The following is an 18,722-nucleotide window of genomic DNA, read 5'->3' as shown; positions in this document are numbered from 1 at the left end:
AGGAAGCGCAGTACATGCAGTGAGGACTGTGTCATGTTATTTGAGCTGGGGTAGAAGCAGTAGAGTTTCATGTAATTTGGGGGTAATTAATGGATATGCCCAGCAAAAAAACTTATTCACAGAACAATCTAAGTCGTCTCTTTTCGTCTTAGCTAGAGTACCCTGCTTGATCCCTGGAGCACCAGGAAAAGGTCTGTAAAGTGCTACGAAAAGAGCATGTGGGATTCAGGGAGATAGAGCATTCCAGGTTTCAAGATTAATGGATATCTTCCCTGTTTGATGTAACATCACTGTTTAGACCCTTTCATATGAAGGTCACTATCTGTAAGGAGAGATTACAGAATCTTAGAAATGCCATTATGTTGCCTATTGTAAAGGATAGGATGCTGAGATTCTATATTAGGGAAATAAGCTGTACAACTACAGAGAAAAACACTTGCTACCCAGAATCCAGTGTAGCTCGGTGGAAAATTGGCTGGCTTTGCTGTGTTTGATGAAGGTGAAGCTCATGCTGAGAGATCAACTTAAGATGCTCAGAAACCGGGAGTGCAAGTGAACCCATATTCTACCTAGACCAAGAATTGTGCCATTGCTTCCCAGCATTAGATGGTAAGGATTTTAGGAGTTCCTAGGGCTCTCTGTGGATTTCATTTGGAAATGGCATCTTGAGGTATATCAAGTGTTTTGATCAGTACATGGGAAGTAGAAGGGAAATTCTTGTGAGACTACAAGGCAGCGATACAAAATTAAAGTCTGATATGTTTGACCTCTTTTGAGAAATCCAGTGGCTGGGAAGATCTTTCCTCAGTGCAGTGAAACGAAGGATGCTGAGGCGACCCTCAAAGCATGCTAGATAGTGTTTCAGCCTAAAGCAGGAGCCCAAGGTGAAAACGGTACAAAGTTGGTGAGCTTTTCAGAGAAAATATATAGCTATAGTGGGGACTTTCCACGTTTGTGTAGCCCTTACATAGCTTTTGCCAAGGTTTGACTGAACAGGAAGGATGAGAGAGTGGTGGGCAGGAGCTCTGGAAGAATGTGCCTTGTGCTCAAAAGGTCTGTAGCCTAACAAGCCACGAGGAGGTTTTGAAGATGCCAATGGAAAGATTATCCATACCCCTTGGCCTCTCATGTTTAATGTGCCACTCATTAGCCCAGTGATTTTGCAATCTACAGTGACGATATGATTTCATATATGTCATCACTCCAGCAAATGCCGACTTACATTTTACCACTAGGAATGAGTCCTGCAAAGCTGTTGTGAATTTGGAGTTCCTGTTGTACTCGCCTGAGTGTGGAAGTACCTGTCTTGTGGTGCATCAAGGAGTTTTAAGAGGATATGGTCTTGACGTTGATGAGTTGTGGTTGTGCATGTGCAGCAAAAGGAAAATGTACTCAGTTACATATTTTAAAAGTTCCTGGATGGGAGTAGAAAAAGAAGATCAGACATTTTTCACTTTACGTGTTTGCTGCATTTTTTAAAAGTAGTAAGGGATCGTATGACGAGGACACCACTAGAAAGAAAATTCTGAGGGGAAGGGCATATATTACAGCTCCAAAAATGGCAGCTAACTCTACTTGTAAGATCTCTGCTACAAGAAAAGGAGAAACTGCTGTAAGAAGATAGCATCCCAAGCAGAACCTGAACTGCATAAATCACTGGCTTACCGATACTTATAACATGAGTCACGCTGACTCTGAACTGACTTAGCACAAGGAAAATACTGCTGGTCACAAATAGTAAAAAAAAAAAAAAGAAATGCACCATAATTAGCAATACTGAAAGATGCTAAGAACATTCAGGAAAAGAGCTGAATGTGGAAAATATTAGCACCACTAACCTTTTTTTCCTGTCAGCTGCATTAATTACTGGCATTAGTAAGGTATCTAAGACTGTCGCAGTGGTAGTAAATTGTGCCACTGTATCTGCATAGAGGTAATAACCAGTCACTCAAACCATCCATCTGCTGATGAAATACTCTCAAGCTTTGATTTAGATTATCAAAGAGAATAAATTGATAAGAAACATCGAATTAGCTGGTGAAGAAATGTGTCGAGTTGTGTGTGAAGATCCCATGCTGTGCTTTGTCATCCACAAGGACATGAGCCCAAACAATCCAACTAAAAAGCACTGGAAATTTTATAGGCAGTGAGTGGAGGCAAAGGTCTGCTAGAGGGTTAACTAAGTGTTCCTGTAACTCAGTAATGTGTATCAGCCTGGTTATTCTCCGTGTCCTCTGCTGCTTGCGTGGTCCACGGTGATAACTCCAGATAAGCTGTTATTATTATGTACAGAGCGAAGAGGGTGATAATCAGGCTGCCTGTGCAGATGGATGGAGAAAAGCTCCGACTGGTGGAAAAGAGCAGCCAGATAAAAAGCAGCAAGACTGAGCTGTAAGCATCGCATTCAAGAGTGGAAGTTCCTCCAAGAAACCACCCAAGTGTGAGAGGCCTAATGCAGGTTGTACGGGAGGATACGGTGTCCCTCGTCACAGGACAGAAGAGAGGCTCTGTGGCAGTACAAGCGGGAGCAGACTCCTCTACAGCTGCTGACCTGCTAGTGATGTCTTTCTGGGGCTTCAGCTGGAATGTTACAACAGCACAAGGAGATGGCACTGGGATGAAGGATTTCTGAAGTGTTTTAAATAAGACATAGTATATCCTCTTTAATATCATTTACACATGCTATAGTGGGACTACTGGGTGTTGCCCCAGCCCATAGGGATACAACAGCTATGATGACCAAGAGATTAAGTTGCCTATCCAGGATAAAGCACTGGTGGTCTGTCACGGCAGAGAGGGGTCGCACAAAGAAAGGGCATTCAAAGGCCTTTACACAAGACCTTTTCTAGAGTTATCTTCATAGTATACATTTTTTCACGACTGGGGCTCTAGCTATGCTAGGGTACACCTCCACGCCACGGAAGGTGGCATTGCTGTGGGCATCGTGTGTCACAGCCTGCAGTGACCCGTCTGGATGCAGAGACGTTAGCTTGGTCGCTCTGGGGCATTGCATGTATGCTAATGACTGAGAGTCTCTGCGGGTCTTGGCTGCGTGTCAGAGAGGAATGAAGCTGTAGATTGAAAACCAGTGCCCTGTACTGCAGGAGTTCAGTGAACTACGTGCCTGGCATTTAGTTAGGTTATGTCTTGTTTCTGTGTCCATAGTGACATTCAATTAATTCTTCCATAAAATATAGATAAATACTCGCACAAATTACGCAAAAAGACAAGAAGAAAAGTCATGTTTGGACTTGCCATTCTTAATAATGCCCTTAAACACAGAGGCTTCCCTGAGGGAGCAAGGCGATGTGACTCTGTGATCTGGAACGTCAGCGCAGCCACCGTCACTATAGGGCGAGGCACCGGGGCAGCAGCTGCTGCCTGCAGTCTGGCGGTAAATACGCCGTGCCTGCATTTTCAGTTATTCTCCTTTAGTCCACTGATTTGTATGTGTACTCCAAATGTGATTTGGTTTACACTAGGAAGAAAGAGGTGTCCTTATGTCATTGAACAATCTAACTATGGACGAAGGAATTAAAAAAAACTCCCAGTTTTTATTTCTGTATGTAGTATGTGTGCATATATTTTTTAAAATTTTTAAATTTTTTTTTACTTTGAAAGCTGTTGTGAGTTAAAACTATAACTGCCTTGGTTTTACTAGGATTGTAAAACAGACTAGTTGACCAAAGTTAAAGCAGTTTTTTCCTCATGAAGGAAGAGCCTGAAGCTGTCTCTATATACTGGAGATGCTGGTGTGAAGCTGTGGTCTTACTGCTTCTCTCCAGGAATTCAGTACCATGGCAGCTAGTAACTCTTGTTGTTCCCCTGTGGGGGAGCACAAAACTTTATATACATCTGGAAGTTGAAGTACCTTCTCATCTCCAGAAGCATTGTGGACATACTGACAGAAGAGGGTGGAGGTATATCACGGGCGGCATGGGCAAGCCTTCACTGCAGCTGACTCACGTGCTGCCCTCCGTATAGGTAAGGGAGGATTATGCTGCTTCCAGAAACTGGAATTTCATCTCTGAAATTCAGCTGCTGGAGGTTATTGATTGCTTTGTTGTTTTGTTTTGTTTTGTTTTTAATAGGCTAAAATCTGGCTCTTTGTCCTGTCTTTATTTCAGAAGTTCAGTCTAGAAATACCTTTCAAAGGGAAAGGTGTGCAACTCTTAACTCCTAAACTTGAATCATAGTCGTTGGGCTGTGCTTCTGCTTTCTAGCATCCAGACTCACAGAACTGGTCTGATTAAATAATTTTGAAGAAGGTAACTTCCTTTTTCTTTATAAAGTTGCTTTTTGCAGGGCCTCGTACATGAGCCCAAGGCAAAACATGGCCTTCGTGGACTCAAGTTTTATCTGATTGCCTCTGTGCAAGTGATTTCACACCAGCTACTGAGGGATGCTAATGGCAAAAATAAGCCAAAACCAGTAGTTGACTTATGGTAGGAGTCACTGCAATAGAGTTTGAGCACTGGCCATTTGCAGCTGGTCACCTTTTCTTTGGGAACAGTGTATCAAGACGGTTTCGAGCAATGAAAGACTTGTCCTAAATAGGTGTTGAAAACCTTTGTGCTGGGCTTTTAGGAGCTTAGGCTGATTGATGAGATCAGTCTTTTCTGTGATTACTATTCTCAGAAATAGTACATGATCTCTTACAAGGTTTGTCTGTATGTGTCCTTACTTGGGTTTAAATAAAAGTGTGATTTGTTTTAACAAGGTTAATTAAGTTGGTACAAAAAAACCTACACAGATTCACAATTAGGACTATACTGAGTTAACAAGGTTTAAGATTAATTGAAATAAACTTTCTTAGCTGAAATAAGAATGTCCATGAACTCTTCCGCGTCAAAATGTGGGTGCAGGCAGGTTAAAATACTTTAAAGTAATGTTCATGTAAAAATGTTGACATGGTTTATTGTTTCTGTTTTTAATGTCTCTCATAACACTTGTAGTTTTTGGAAACTCAAAATGAAATATCTGCTTGTTTGCTGTGCTCTCAGATTTCTTAACAAGCATGAATGACCTTTGGTAAAGGGTTTGAAGTTCACATCTGCCGAAGATGAACTACAGTTTCTAAGCATAACAAATGAATAACTTTGTTTCCTTTGATCTTGCTGCCGTGCAGTCGGCCCTTTGGTGATGTTTCTGCAAAGCTAATGATACATATTTGGAGGATGCCAAGAAAATGGATACTAGGTGGTGTTCATTGCCCTACCCATAGGTAAGGCCATGCTTCCCTGAGATGCTTGCTTGTAGGAAGGCCTAGAGACATTTCTATCGATCCACAGTGGCAGAGCATCAACAATTCTGAGGGCACGCAGTGAAAAGGCCCTTCTTAAATTTATGAGGGCATTGTCTGTAATGGTTCAGCACTGAAGCCGTTGTCCAAGGTGGTATAAAAGTTAGTCTTTATACCAAAAAGCATACTGTTTGTGTTCTGTTCTTGATCTAAATACTAAATTTGAGCTGGTTTTAAAACTTTTGAGATTCTGACAAAACCAGGAATTGAGCACAAAATATATTTTGCAAGCTGTTGCAAAATCAAGTACGGGCTAGGTGGCTGATCTGTGGAGACTGAAATAAGCTGAAGAATAAGAACTGTTGGAAACCTGAAGGAGGAGGTCAGATCATCTTCATTCTTGAGCAGCAAGAAAATTGAGGAGGTGTGATAAGCTAGAAGAGAGAAGGAAGTCTCCAACATGGAAGATCCTGGAATAGTAAATTCTCGAATTGTGGGGGATTTGGAAAGTGTGAGAGCTAAAATCTCGTATGTCTAATAGGCCGCTGGAGTATGTATGGGTAAGAGAGGGGGGAGGATGAGAGAAGCAGTAGGAGAGGCAGAGCAGGTTTGATGGTGGAATGTTGAATCCTGCCCATCCATCCTTCATGAAGGATGCTGCCATTCTCATGAAGAAATCAAGAGACATCCTTAAGATGTAAAATGGAAATGGTGGAAAATGCTGGAGATGCTATTGAAGTGATTTTAGTAAATGAGACCATTTTAGAAATGAAAATCAAGACATCAGCCTCCCTTTACTCCAATATCTGGATGAGAAGGTGGATAGTACATAATTTGCCATACTAAATGTTATCACGCAGTCCTTGACCGCTGTGTGAACAGAGTTTATCGCGTCATGGAGACAGTCCCCCTGCTCCTGCGTGGGGTGGGAAAATAGGGCAGTGTCTCCAGGGCTGGAGTGGTGAAGCTGCGACAACCAAGGTGATCCAGGGTTGAGGGGGTTGACACAAACCCTACTTTATTTCCAAATCTTTTCAGAGTTTGGAGTGGAGGCAGGCTCCTTTTTCCTTCCCTCACTTTCCGATGGCTGCTTTTGTGATTTTCTCTAGGTCTGTCAATCCCGACTGTACCCTGTTTTACTGAAAGCACCAATTAAGTAGCCGAGCGTTTGCTTTTCCTCCCAGATGGTTCCCTTTTCAATACGGAAAGCAATCTGTGCTGTAACAAAACGGGCAGGAGCCCAAGCTGCAATCTTGTTCGCAGATCGGTGCAGCCTGCCGTCTGAAACGGAATTAATAGTGGGATGTGAGTTAACGGTGTAGTTAGCGGGAAAGAGCAGGGAGTGGGGGAGAGGAGAAACTGCCTGGTGCTGTTTTGTTTGAGCCTGGCTTGCTCTTAATCCTGCTAGCCATTCAGCCCTGATGGTAGCAATAAGCTTGAGTACCAGCTGTGCCTTCCCATGGCTGCTGTGTTATTTTCAGCTCCTTTGAAAATGAGGCATTTCCATTTAATTTGCATCTTTTTCCCCCTTCTCTTTCTCTAATGAACAAGTGAGTACAGCATATGCATTTATGCCCTCCTTAGTGATGCCTCCCCTCCTTTCAGCTGCATCTACTGTAAGATCCCTTTCAATCCACTGCTTGCTTTAGATCTAGCATCTTGTAGTTCAGAGAAAATAACTGAAAGTCTCTGCTTATTGATGAGATCTCCTGCAGCTTCCAGCTGCCCCGCGGGCACTTTTGTTCAGAACTCGGATATCTGTGCGTAAGCCTATTGACCCATTCAGCATCACCAGTATGGCCCCACTGAGATTTTCCTGCTGGATAGTTTTCCCTTTACTCTGAAAAATCTCGTGTTTTCAGAATATGTATTGGGAACTTACTGGAAGAGCTAGCTTGGTTTTCCTCCCTATTTTTCAGAACTCTAAAGATGACAGTGAAGGAAATCTCTGAACATGCCACTGTTTCATGTGCTGTATGATCACTTCCAACAGTCAGTGTTTCAGGTTCTCACTGGAAGCTTAGTCTTTACAGTCCTCAGCTGTAAAAAGCATGATGCTCTCCTTTCTGTTACAGTCCATACAGCATGCCAGATAGGTTGCCTGAGCATAAAAAGGTGCACTGAATTAATTCAGTAAATCTAAAAAAGGCCATTTCTTAGTCTGTGGCAGACAGACCAGGTTTAGAGAGCTTGGTCTGCTACAGAGAGGGCTTAGCTAGGTCTCTGGCATGAACAAGTGAAAGTGCCCAAAGTATAGGTAGCCAAAAGATACGTATGTATTTTCAATTAACAGTAGGCATTGAGTGTTTTGAAAGTGGATATAAATCTGTTCTGAAGCTAGATGACTTACTCTTTCTTGATAGAATCCTTGAAACGGTAAGAAAGATAACTAAGACGAAAACAAGCCTGTCCTGCTGTAAGAGGGAAGCAAACAGACATCTAGAGAAAATAGTTATTGTTATCTATGACATGGCCTTCAGTTATTTGGCTTGGAGCGGTCTCTCATATTTTTATCTTGAACCTGTCACTTTTTTATTTCTTGCTAGTGACTGACTCCCAGTACTGCATGTGGTTTGGCTGATCAGGCTCAATGCAATGCACAGTGCATCTCAGACACCAGAGTTCCTCACTTTGTCCACTACAAACACATCTGGCTGGTCTTCAGGCTCCAGCCCTTGATATGGCCACCCTGTGGTTTGTGTAGTTATAGCACGTGACATTTTCTCAGAAATTGTTTGGTGGATTATTTTGTTAAGCACCTAGTTTTGAGAGAACACTTTTGAACAAGTGGACTGACAAGGGTCATCTTTAACAGGTAAGGAAGAGAATTTGGCTCTTCAGCTACAGCTTCACTGCTGGAAGCACTTTTCACCCCAATACATTGCTGCACAACACAATGTTTCTTCCGATTCCAGTCAGTAATTCCATCTGCTTTGAGCAGGATTTAGCAGCAAGTGCCTGGGGTGAGTGGAAGGTATCATCTGCTGTGCTTGCAGAGCAGCACTTGCTTGAAGCAATGGCAGAATTTTATGTTGTAATTATTTATACCCCTATTTTTGTGTTCTCTGGTTGTTTGTGGCAGTTACTGGGTGAAAGAATAAGACCACTTGTATGTTTATGTAATAAACAAGCTATAAATTACCTTTTCACGTTACATCTCCATTTAACACACACGGTGCTTCAGGGAGAAGGCTAGCTGTCAGTTGTGGTTTTGGGGGGCTCTGTTGTCAACTTTTGTGTTGGGATATTAAGAGAGGAACTGAGTTGTAAATTTGGAACTGAAAATGTAGTAAATTTGGAACTGAAAACAGTGACTTTAAATGTAGTAATTTCCCAAGCAAAGACATTTTAGTTATATTCCAATCAAATTTTAGCGCTGATCAGCCAGTGGATGTTTCCATTGCTGAATTCTACTTCGATTCTTAGTATCATTTCAGATTGAAGGAACACAGTGGTTTTGCCATTAATTTGATCCTATTATTTGAAGTAAACCAGTGAACTACAAAAAGAATCTGTTTCAAAATTGGCTGATTGTTTTAAATAATTACTTTTTAACAATTCTTTTTAAGTCCTTAATATTTCAGCTGGGCATTAATGTGAAATCAGTCTAGGTTGAGGTACTGCTTGTACACTTAGATTATAGTTTTTCATCACACCTTAAATTTTATTCTATTACTATTAGGCAGAATCCTGGAAAACATCGATGTCAGATAGCTAAGCTAGGGAAAAAGACATATCTTCTGAATAAAGGGAGTCAGGTGCCTCATGAAAAGCCACTAATGAGATAATAAACATCTATCAAAGCATTCAGATAATTACATTTTCTCCTGTGGACTAGTAGTGCTGAGGTTGATTAACTAGATTTATCCTTGAAATAATGTCATGGGTGTCGATGGCTCAGGCTGGGATCATTTTGCCCCACTTACCTATATGACCTACAGGTTTGTTTTGTTGCTGCATGGTCCTTCTCCATGCAGGAGAGGGTACTCGTCTGGGGTAGGCACCCAACTACCTGGAATCTTGAAGTGTTATCCTTTGGCGTCTTCTGTCGTTTGCCCTAACCACATCTTTCTTCAGGCTTGAGCATTGTGTTTACAAGATGATTCTCTTGGGTGAGAGTCTTCAATATCTGCTTGTATACAGAAGGAATACTACATCTTTAGTCTTTGTGAGTGATTTAAGATGTGCTCCCAAATGTACACACTGTATATATTTGTACTTTTATATAGGTGCTTTTTAATAGCAATACTAACCCATTTTTATTGGTGGGTGATGCAGCTGAAGAATTCAGGACATGAAGGGGTCATTTGAGGCTCAGGTCAGTTGCCTACATGAGGCATTCAGAGCCATTTCAGATGCCCTAGGACTTATTTCACCTGGCCTCCAGCTGTTGGTCCCTGGGGGTATTCTGTCTGTGCCTTTGTGTCGGTGTACCAGCTACCCTATGCATCTCAAACAGCTTTGGATGCACATGCTTAGACAACCAAATCAAGCTCTTTTTGTCATCAGGGCTTGTCGTTTATGTAATGCTAAAGAGATCTGGCTGTGTTAAGTAATGTGGGAATCTCAGATTCCTGAATAACTGCAGGGTTTTTCGGGTTTTTTTTGTTTTGTTTTGAGCAGTAGAGAGTAAAAGTCACAATAATGATGATAAACTTGGACTCTGGCAAGGCACGCGTGTCAACTGTTGCCATGATTAACACCGGCTGCTCAGCAGCCCAGGCTCGGGGATCAGGGAACATGCTGTACTCGGATTATCTGGCTTAGAAATGCCCTCCACTTGCCATTTGCAAGCAGGGACAGACAGAAGACAAACATTTCTTCCCCTAAATATGGGACTTGTTATAGCTTAGTTGCTTGGCAATCCGCTTGACTGTAAAATAAGCAGACTGTTAAGCAATGCTACCAGTTTCCTTCCTTCTATGGCTTTGCGGGATATTCTGTGATCTTTGTACCGTTACAGCCTTTGCAACCGTCTGCTTAACTGCAGTGGGAGACACGCAGTGCTGCCGCGGGTCTGTCTTCAGGGGAGGGAAAGTCACTGTGTTTTCAGGTGTCTCTCCTGTTGTTTTTTTCTATATGACACTGCATTTCTATTCCTGCCATTTCCCTTTCTCCTTTTAAGCTTATTGGCAACATCTGTTGCTGTTATCTATAATTACACTCGACACTGGGAGAAGGGGAGACACTGAGCGCAGCAAATGCCTGTACTTTCCTTGCAGGTCTTCAAAGTCATGTATTAATATACTGACACTTCTAGATTCCTTCATCATTTATTTCCCCCTCATCCAAAACAAATTCTTCTCTCTCTTTAGTCCCCGTATGGACTGAACCATAACTCTACCTCCTCCCTTGGTGGGGAAAAGCAGAACAAGCTACTGTCAGGAAAAAACATCAGTTTCCATATCAGAATATATTTACATAGCATATAAATATAAATCTATATCTATATTTTTTATATTCAATTATATTTATTTATGTGGCTGTCCTGTGATTGCAGTAATGTCATCTACATGTAAAACCCTGACAAGTCCCTGAAAGATGCAAGTGTATTTTTGATCCCAAGTAGATAGCTGTACTTCCTGTGATCAAAATAATAATGCTAGTTATTAATAATTATTAATAGCTATTGCTACTAATAATAGTTCTGAATAATACTAATAAATACAAATAAAATATTCCAGATTGTGAGCAAGGTTTGCCTCAGGGCCATTGGAAGAAAGCTCTTTTGAAAATCTGTGTTTATGTTTGCAAAAATTACGTCAGGTTCTGGTATACTTTATCTTGATGTGTCCTTTTCCTACTGTTCAATATAGTAAGTGACCAGAACATAATAATTTAACCAACAGTTATAAGGAAAAGGAATAGAATAGAAAGGACAACTTCTATATGTTGCTAACTACAGGATAAAGAATGACAGTCTCATTTGGTGCCAATTCACAATACATTCTATCTGTCAAATATATTTGACATTTAGCGTTGAGAACTTGCTTTAATTTTTTTCTTTTCATATCATGTCATTTGACTGTCCCAGCCAATGAGCCCTGAAATGCAATTACAGTCACCGCAGGAAGTACTAAATGAAAGAGCATTCAAATATGGGAATTGGTAGAACTGAGGTTAGCTAATGACTGCAATACACGTGGTAAGCAAGACATGGAAATTTGAGTGGGGCAAAATCTTGAATCTCTCTCGTAGTAGTGGGGAGAAACCCCAATTCATCATTCTTTGTACTCAGCCTGCTGATGAGCACGCACAGAAATCCCGGCCATCTGCAGGCTGATGTTCTGGTCCAGCGGTGTGTGGGAGCAGGCTGCTCTGGCTGCAGTTTAGGATGGAAAGCTGAAGAGTCTTGAAGGTATAGATCGGGGGGGTTCTGAACAGCAAAGCACCTTTTCAGGTATTAAGCCAGCTCTGTGAAACCAGCAGTAAGAGGCACTAATTAAGTCCCTTAAATACAAAATCCATATAATTCACACACACAAATATATTGTAAAATATGTATTGCATACATTAAATTTACATACAAAATTAGTGTCATTTCTACTTGTTTCAATACCAGAAACAGATTTACTGTCAGAAAAGAGGGAAAATACAGGCGTGCTTGCTGTCTACACATATAAAATACACAGAGGGAATCCTACATTAAACAGAATTATAGATACCACTTTTCAAAGAAACCTGATTTTAATGAAATCTGTCAGATGCCAATCGTACAAACATGCTTTGATGCCTTTAAAATGATAGATCTTTATTCTTCCGGAGCAGCAAAGCATATACAGAACACAAATTTTAATTATGCCTGAGAAGACTGAAACTTTTTAACGTTTCAAATAAATATGGATGTGACATTTTATCTGAGTTCTTTTATGATTTTGGATACAGGCCTCATTAGATTCAGCTGCTGCTTACAGCATTCAGCATACAGCAGTATATTTAGCTCCAAAAAGCTGAAATAGGAATTTAATACAAAGGTTGAGGGACAAACTGAGTCAGCAGGGGGCTTTGTCACTGAATAAATGGAGCTAAGGTTTTCCTATGAAGAGCATGTCTATATTGTGCAGTGGAGAGAGCTTCAACTGAGCTAGTGGAGTAATACCAAAGCAATATTGTTCTTCAACACTGTACTCCAGCTAATTAGTCTGTCAAGCTGTTTAATAGGGTTTTAATGCTGTCTTGGATGAAAATGAGCATCTTCACACGGCATTGTCCTGCAGCACCACACAGGGTTTCTGAAGCAGTAAGGAGTCATTCAGGGCACTCTGTAACATACCTGGCTCTAGCGTTTAGATGTTCTCTCCATCTTTTACAGTGTCAGGTTTGTTCAGATCCATGCTAAATTTATGTTGAAGGATTGTGTTGTTGTTGTTAGAGAGGTTGTGTAATGATAGTTGGTTTTTGGCTTTTCCTTTTCTACCAGTAAATGTTCTACCATGAACAAAACCCCCTGCTTTTCTTCTAAACTGTGATATTTTTTAAATCCTGTTTTATTGGACACTTTATCTACGACCTTCCAAAGGATCCTACTGGAGATGTACTCTGTTCCTCAAATTAGATGTTTTTAAAGTGCCTTAATTTAAATCTCTAAAATTATAAGTTATTTTCAAAAATCTTGATCTATGTTTGCTTCTTACTGTCCTTCTGAGACACATTTTATCATCAAAATGTGCTGATAATTTGCTTATTTAACTAGTTGGTTTTCATCTAATTTGTGTAAGTTTAGATTGCCACACAATTATAGACAGAATAAGCATTTGAAAATGTGGGACAAACCTGCATTTTATTGTTCCTTCCATGGAAAAAAATTCTGCTTATATCAGTAGACTGAGTGAGGAATCAGACCTCTCAAATTCTAACAATTGGTCTTAATCTAACATTTCATATTTTTGGTTGCTGTTACTGCTCATACTTGTAGTTCACCCAAAATCAATATACTTCTCAGTAGTATATAGACAGAGCCATTATTTGGGGAGAGACTTTTTAACAGGGCCTGTAGCAATAGGAAAAAGGGTAATGGTTTTAAACCACAAGAGGGTAGATTTAGACTAGATATAAGGAAGAAATTTTTTACGATGAGGGTGGTGAAACACTGGAACAGGTTGCCCAGGGAGGTAGTAGAGGCCCCATCCCTGGAAACATTCAAGATCAGGTTGGACGGGGCGCTGAGCAATCTGAGTTAGTTGAAGATGTCCCTGCCCGTGGCAGGGGGGTTGGACCAGATGACCTTTAAAGGTCCCTTTCAACCCAAACTATTCTATGATTCTATGATTATTTTTAACTAAAAGAGTTATAACCTTCAAATATGTTCAGTTAGGGCCAAGAAAGTCTCCAGATTATTTCATCTGTATCTCTCAGAGCCCCTGTACAAAACATGTGGAATACCAGGCCATTCTTAATAAGAGGAGATTTCCATGAAGGAAAATAGGCTTTACCAAAAGCAGAAGCTCTGATCAGCCCAGAGAAGCATCGTTGTATTTCTCAAGCATCTCTTCTGAAGAAGGTGTGAGGGTGTTTGTGCTCTAGTCACCCAGGCTGTTCTCTAGGAGAATGCAAGAAGACATGAAATTAAGTTTTGAAGGTGAAAAACAGTCTGGGGAAATAAAATGTATGTCTCCAATCTATTTGTAGTGCTAACATCCCGCATAAGATTGGCAGGAAGATTCTAGCTTGCAGTAAGGGGAAGATTGGAGGAAAATACAGGGAGATAAACCTATCAGATGTGGTTACAGTACTACAGTTGCAGGTCTCAGTAAAATAGATTGGTTTTCTAAGCTTTTTTGCAAAGGCATCTCGATATATTGTTTTCCAGCATGTGCTACATAAAAAAACAGCTAAATTAATAAATAAACACATCTCAAACTTTCTGTGCTATAAATAAAAGCATGTCTCTCCTGCATGCCCATCAAAGATCACGTATCAGAGGACCACTTTTCCTAGTTTCTTTGCTCAGGTGAAAGATGTCTAAGTGATCTTAAAAGCCTGTCTTTAAACTTATGCAGAAGACAGCTGTTTGTGTGTCTCCCAAGGACTCTTTCTGATGCCTTTACTAAGGTGGAGGGGGGCACTTCCATGGGAGCTTCGTCACAAAGCAAAGCTTCTGGACTGCCCTGTGAGCCCTGAGACAATCCCCACGGGATGCTGGTTTTGGACCTATTCGGCTATCCAAATTGCATTGGGGAAGTGGGAAGTTTCTGCTTTTCAGCAGAACTGGAAAGGCTTGAAGCAATCTTAGCACACACCTTTGGCTTCATACTCTATATTGCTCTTAGAGGAAAGCGAATCAACAAGGCTTTAAGTAGTATCAGGTATGAGGCTCGAGGATATGTAATGAAGCAGGGAGCTTTTTGTTAGTTGTTGTGAATCACTCGTAGATTCTTACTAGCATACAAATGCAGTAATCAATATGTGGTGCTTTCCTAATATGTTACAGAGAAGGTACATGAATGACTGTACAGGATACCTGGGCTCATTTCTTACCAACCGTCCTTAGCCAGCAGCAAATGTCAGAGTTGAAGAGGATGAAGGTTTCATCCCCTGAGGATAAGAAGGGGAGCTCAGCAGCCCTCCTTTCACTAAAGCATCACTATAGACAGTCAATATCAAGAGAGCCTTGTCCCCACTAGGTTGGACGATGTCAAGAAGCTATATGATGAAAAGGGAAGGCAAAGTGAAAATGACCATCCAAGCTGTAAATAAAAAACCAAACCAACCCCAAAACACACCCAAACAAACAAAGAAGGAACCTGCGGCTGTCCCATTTTGTCTTTGTCATTGCCTCCACTGAGGCATGCACGTGCTTACATTCACACATCAATCGTATAATAAAAATCTATATAAAAATTGCATAACAATTACATAGGAAAAAAAGAGTGCCCAAAAGGGAGCGGAAGAATGGTCTTCCCATGGTGGCACAAGAGGACTTTCTTTAAACAAGGAGCTCTCGTATCTCAGTAAGGTTCTTTGGAAAAGTCCCTGCAGTGACTGGCTTGTTCCCAGTATCTGCAGCGTGACAAATATCCAGAAAAGGCAGCAATACAGAGGATGGTAGTCAATCAAGCAAATTATTATTCTTTAACAACTATTTCGTTAGTAAAAGTCTCTTGCGAAGCAGAGTGTATTAACAGCAAATGAAATGAACTGAGCAGATGTACAAAATAATGAAATCGGCTCAGAAACAGGTGGTTTTTGTCTATCAGGTCTATCTTTCTGGGTGCTCTAAGATCATTATTGCCTGGAAATAGGGCCCAGATGATGCTTTCTTCTGTTTCATGTATATAACTGTTAATCATAACCAATGTGCAAGGGAAAAGGTATCGCCCAAGAACTGTGCATTCTGCTGCATAGCTTACTGCTATAACAATGACAGCCTTCTGGAGACAACATCAGCAAAATGGCTTTACCTGGATGAGATTTTTGTGGAGTTGCTAACCCTACCAGGGAAATGACAGAGGCATCAGATTGCTAGGGTGAAATCCTGGTCCTGCTAACATCAGTAGCAAAACTTCCCCTGGCTTCAAGGTGGGTAGATGGAGTTCTCCTGTGATTCCCTTCTGAGATCAACCACTGACTCAGTGTTTACAAGTGCTTCTCTGTATCTAAGTGTCCCCTTCTAAAATGTGAATTGATGCACACTCTGTTTAGCCATGCAGTTTGAGATCTACGATGGAAAGGAACCGAAGTGCTAAATAAATTTGTTAGAAGGGATAATCTCCTCAGACCAATTGTTACAGTTGGAAAAAACAAGTAAGCTTCCAGGCACGCAAGCCTTTCTGAAGCAGAAGTTGCGTCACTTATTCTGGCTCCTTTTTCCTTTGAGTTATAGAGGCTTTCTTTTGGACATCCAGTTTGGGTATCTTCCATGGTTGTGGTAGCAGAGCTTTTATGGTTGTGATGGCCTGAAGGCAGAAATGAGGTTGAGGTCTGTAAGAATTAGTAATCTCATGGAAGGATGGTGGTAAATACAGTAAGAGACCTGAACTTAATTGGAAAAAGCCATTTGGAAGAGATTACAGTCACATCAGTAATTCTTTACCAAATGTCATTCAGTCCATTCAGATACTTAGATTTTTCCTGGATTTGTCCTTTTTACTTGGGCAAAATAACATACCAAATATGGAAATATGATGGCAAATTGCAAAGTGTAATAAATGAGCAAAATGAGTAATTAGGCAAACACTGGGAGGTTTTGCTTGGCAAGAGCTGGTGAGTTCTATTCATTTCTTTCTATATCTGCTTTTAGTCCTGTCTCATGATAGACATGCACGATCCATGTACTGCAGATGTAGGCAACGTACCCTGCATGCTGGTTTTTCATCAATATTTCATGTTGTATTGTGAAGTGGCCAAAAACACAACAACAACAACTGCAGTGCTCTGGCCATTCCAATCTGGAATCCTAGATTTCCTTGGAAGGGACATGTTTCTGCACATGTGACTTCATTAAAAGTCCCTTTTATTAGATATCCAGAAGTTATTCTTCTATTAGTTTTATATTAGAAAGCACCATTATTATGCTACACTTTAGCAGTTGCAATTAATTCCACTTTAGAAAGTGGCTTCAGACCAGACTAAAAATAGAACATCAGGATGAACGCAAAGAAAGGAGAACCAGAGTTTTGGGGTACACATCTCAGTCCCTTTAGCTCTGATCATGTCAGTTTGAAAATTGGCATAATATTAGGCTATTTTTGTACGAATAGGAAGAGTCTTAATTTCTATTTGCTAGGTACTTTGAACATTGAGACAAAAGATGCAAGTGCAAAAGATGATGCTTACTAGCATTTTATAAAATCCTCATCAAAATGATGACTATCCTCGTTTGCTTCAGGTTTTCACAATGTTGTAACTTAAAAATTAAAAACAATATCTATGTGAAAATGGGTAATAGAAGTCTAGTTTATTGGAAGATTTTTTCTTTTATTGCTGTGTGAAGCGCCAAAATAGAGAAGGTGTCTGGCTGAAAACATTAATCCAAAAGAGATTTCAGGCAAAGAGACTGGGAAAAAAGGTAACATCAGTAAGATAGTTTATCTCTTCATTTAACATCAGAAGTTCTCAGCACAATCTTTTTCTGTTCACCGGGAGAAAAAAAAAGTGCCTGTTAAGAAATGTTTTTAGGCTGACAATGTCCCTTTACCTTGAAAGAGGACAGTAAATTGTCCCATTTTTGTGGTTCAGAAGAAGAGGGGGAAAACGCTGCCCAAGGACATGAGCCTAAAAACTACTGACCAACTGCAGTCAATAACTTGCATGTATTACTGGTTGTAGAGCTGTCCTGAAGCAGTTCTTGAGCTGAATAAAACAACCAAAATCTAATGAAACCCCTCAGTTTAAATAATAGTGTGGGTGATGCTACGCACACAGGCTTAGCTGCTGAGCGGCTGGTACCATTAATTGCAGATGGAAAGCTAAATCCGTGGGCTGGAAATCCGCTCCCTGGAGTCCATCTTAAGCAGGTTTGTTGGGAAACTGCCTGGAGAGTCTGTGGCTCAGCATCACATGGAAGTGAGAAGTGGGGGAAGGGGAAGGAGAGCTGGGGGAAGAGGAAAAAAATACAAGAAGTAAATTTTGGTTTTTCTAATATCTATTCTAGCAGGTACTCTTTTCTGGCATTAGAAGGTGGGTTATAATAAATCCTGTTTTACTCTTTGAATTGTGAGTCAGAACTGAAGTTACATAAGGTGCAGCACATGTGATTGATGCCATGAACTCTTGCCGTGCCGTTGTGTTTGCTCGGAGCGGTGAATACTGATACCTGCAGCTCTGGCGCAGAGCACCCCCGTCGCCGGCAGACCGCCCCCGAACAAAAGGCGATAAGATGATAAGGGAGCAGAGTTAGACCTTGAGCTCTTCGGCACCGTACTGGTTTTAACCTCTTTCTTAGTTCTTCTTTCTAATGGAAGAAGGAGCGCCGTGGCTGATTCCCTGGGAGCGCACCGGAGGAGCTGAGTCTGTTGGCATGGGTAGGAAATGGCAGTACCCGTGGGATTTTAACACACATTTGGAAAATCTAGGAAGAGTAGGCAAAAATAAGGCATGTGCCTTTTAAAACATGGAGAGAAGCAAAGGTAAACAGAAGGTAAACTCGGATTTCCACGTCCGCGGGGTTTGGGGGCCAGGGCACCGTAACCCCTCACCGCGAGGCCGGGCCTCCCCACGCCGCTCCTCCTGCCGGCTGTGCCGCGGGGGCAGCACGCTCCTGTGGAAGGACCTTGCGCAGGGAGAGCCTGCGTTGGCCCTCGCCTGGGCTTGGCAGATAGCACCTGGCAACTTTTTCAACGACTGATTTCAGCTTCTGGGGGCTCCCTTTCAAAGCGGGGTTCAGTCGTACAGAGGCAGTGCTGCCCTGAAGTGAAAGGGGCAGCCGCTGCCGCCTCCCCGGGTGATCCCTGTGGACGGGCAGCCCTCCATGAGCCCCTGCGCCTTGACCCCACCAGGGACAGAATAGAGCCGTGGCAGTGATGCAGTTTCCTTTTCTTGA

The 18,722-nt window shown here is 41.4% G+C and overlaps 1 protein-coding gene across 10 annotated transcripts in view; it reads left to right on the top strand.

Annotated features, from left to right (window-relative positions):
• The window catches only part of ST7 (suppression of tumorigenicity 7), a 153,436-nt gene that overhangs the window by 48,093 nt on the left and 86,621 nt on the right, over window positions 1–18,722 (top strand). The window contains exon 1 of one of the 10 annotated variants that reach the window (XM_075147268.1): window positions 5,205–5,224. The exons of the other annotated variants lie outside the window; for them this stretch is intronic. The gene's annotated coding sequence lies outside the window, so the exon portion shown is untranslated. Of the gene's footprint in view, window positions 1–5,204; window positions 5,225–18,722 lie in introns of those variants that run through there. 10 annotated transcript variants of the gene reach the window in all.

Source organism: Calonectris borealis, chromosome 1, assembly GCF_964195595.1.
Source record: "Calonectris borealis chromosome 1, bCalBor7.hap1.2, whole genome shotgun sequence".
Classification (NCBI taxonomy): domain Eukaryota; kingdom Metazoa; phylum Chordata; class Aves; order Procellariiformes; family Procellariidae; genus Calonectris; species Calonectris borealis.
The sequence above is the reverse complement of the archived record's forward strand: the minus strand, read 5'-3'. Positions and strand labels throughout refer to the sequence as shown.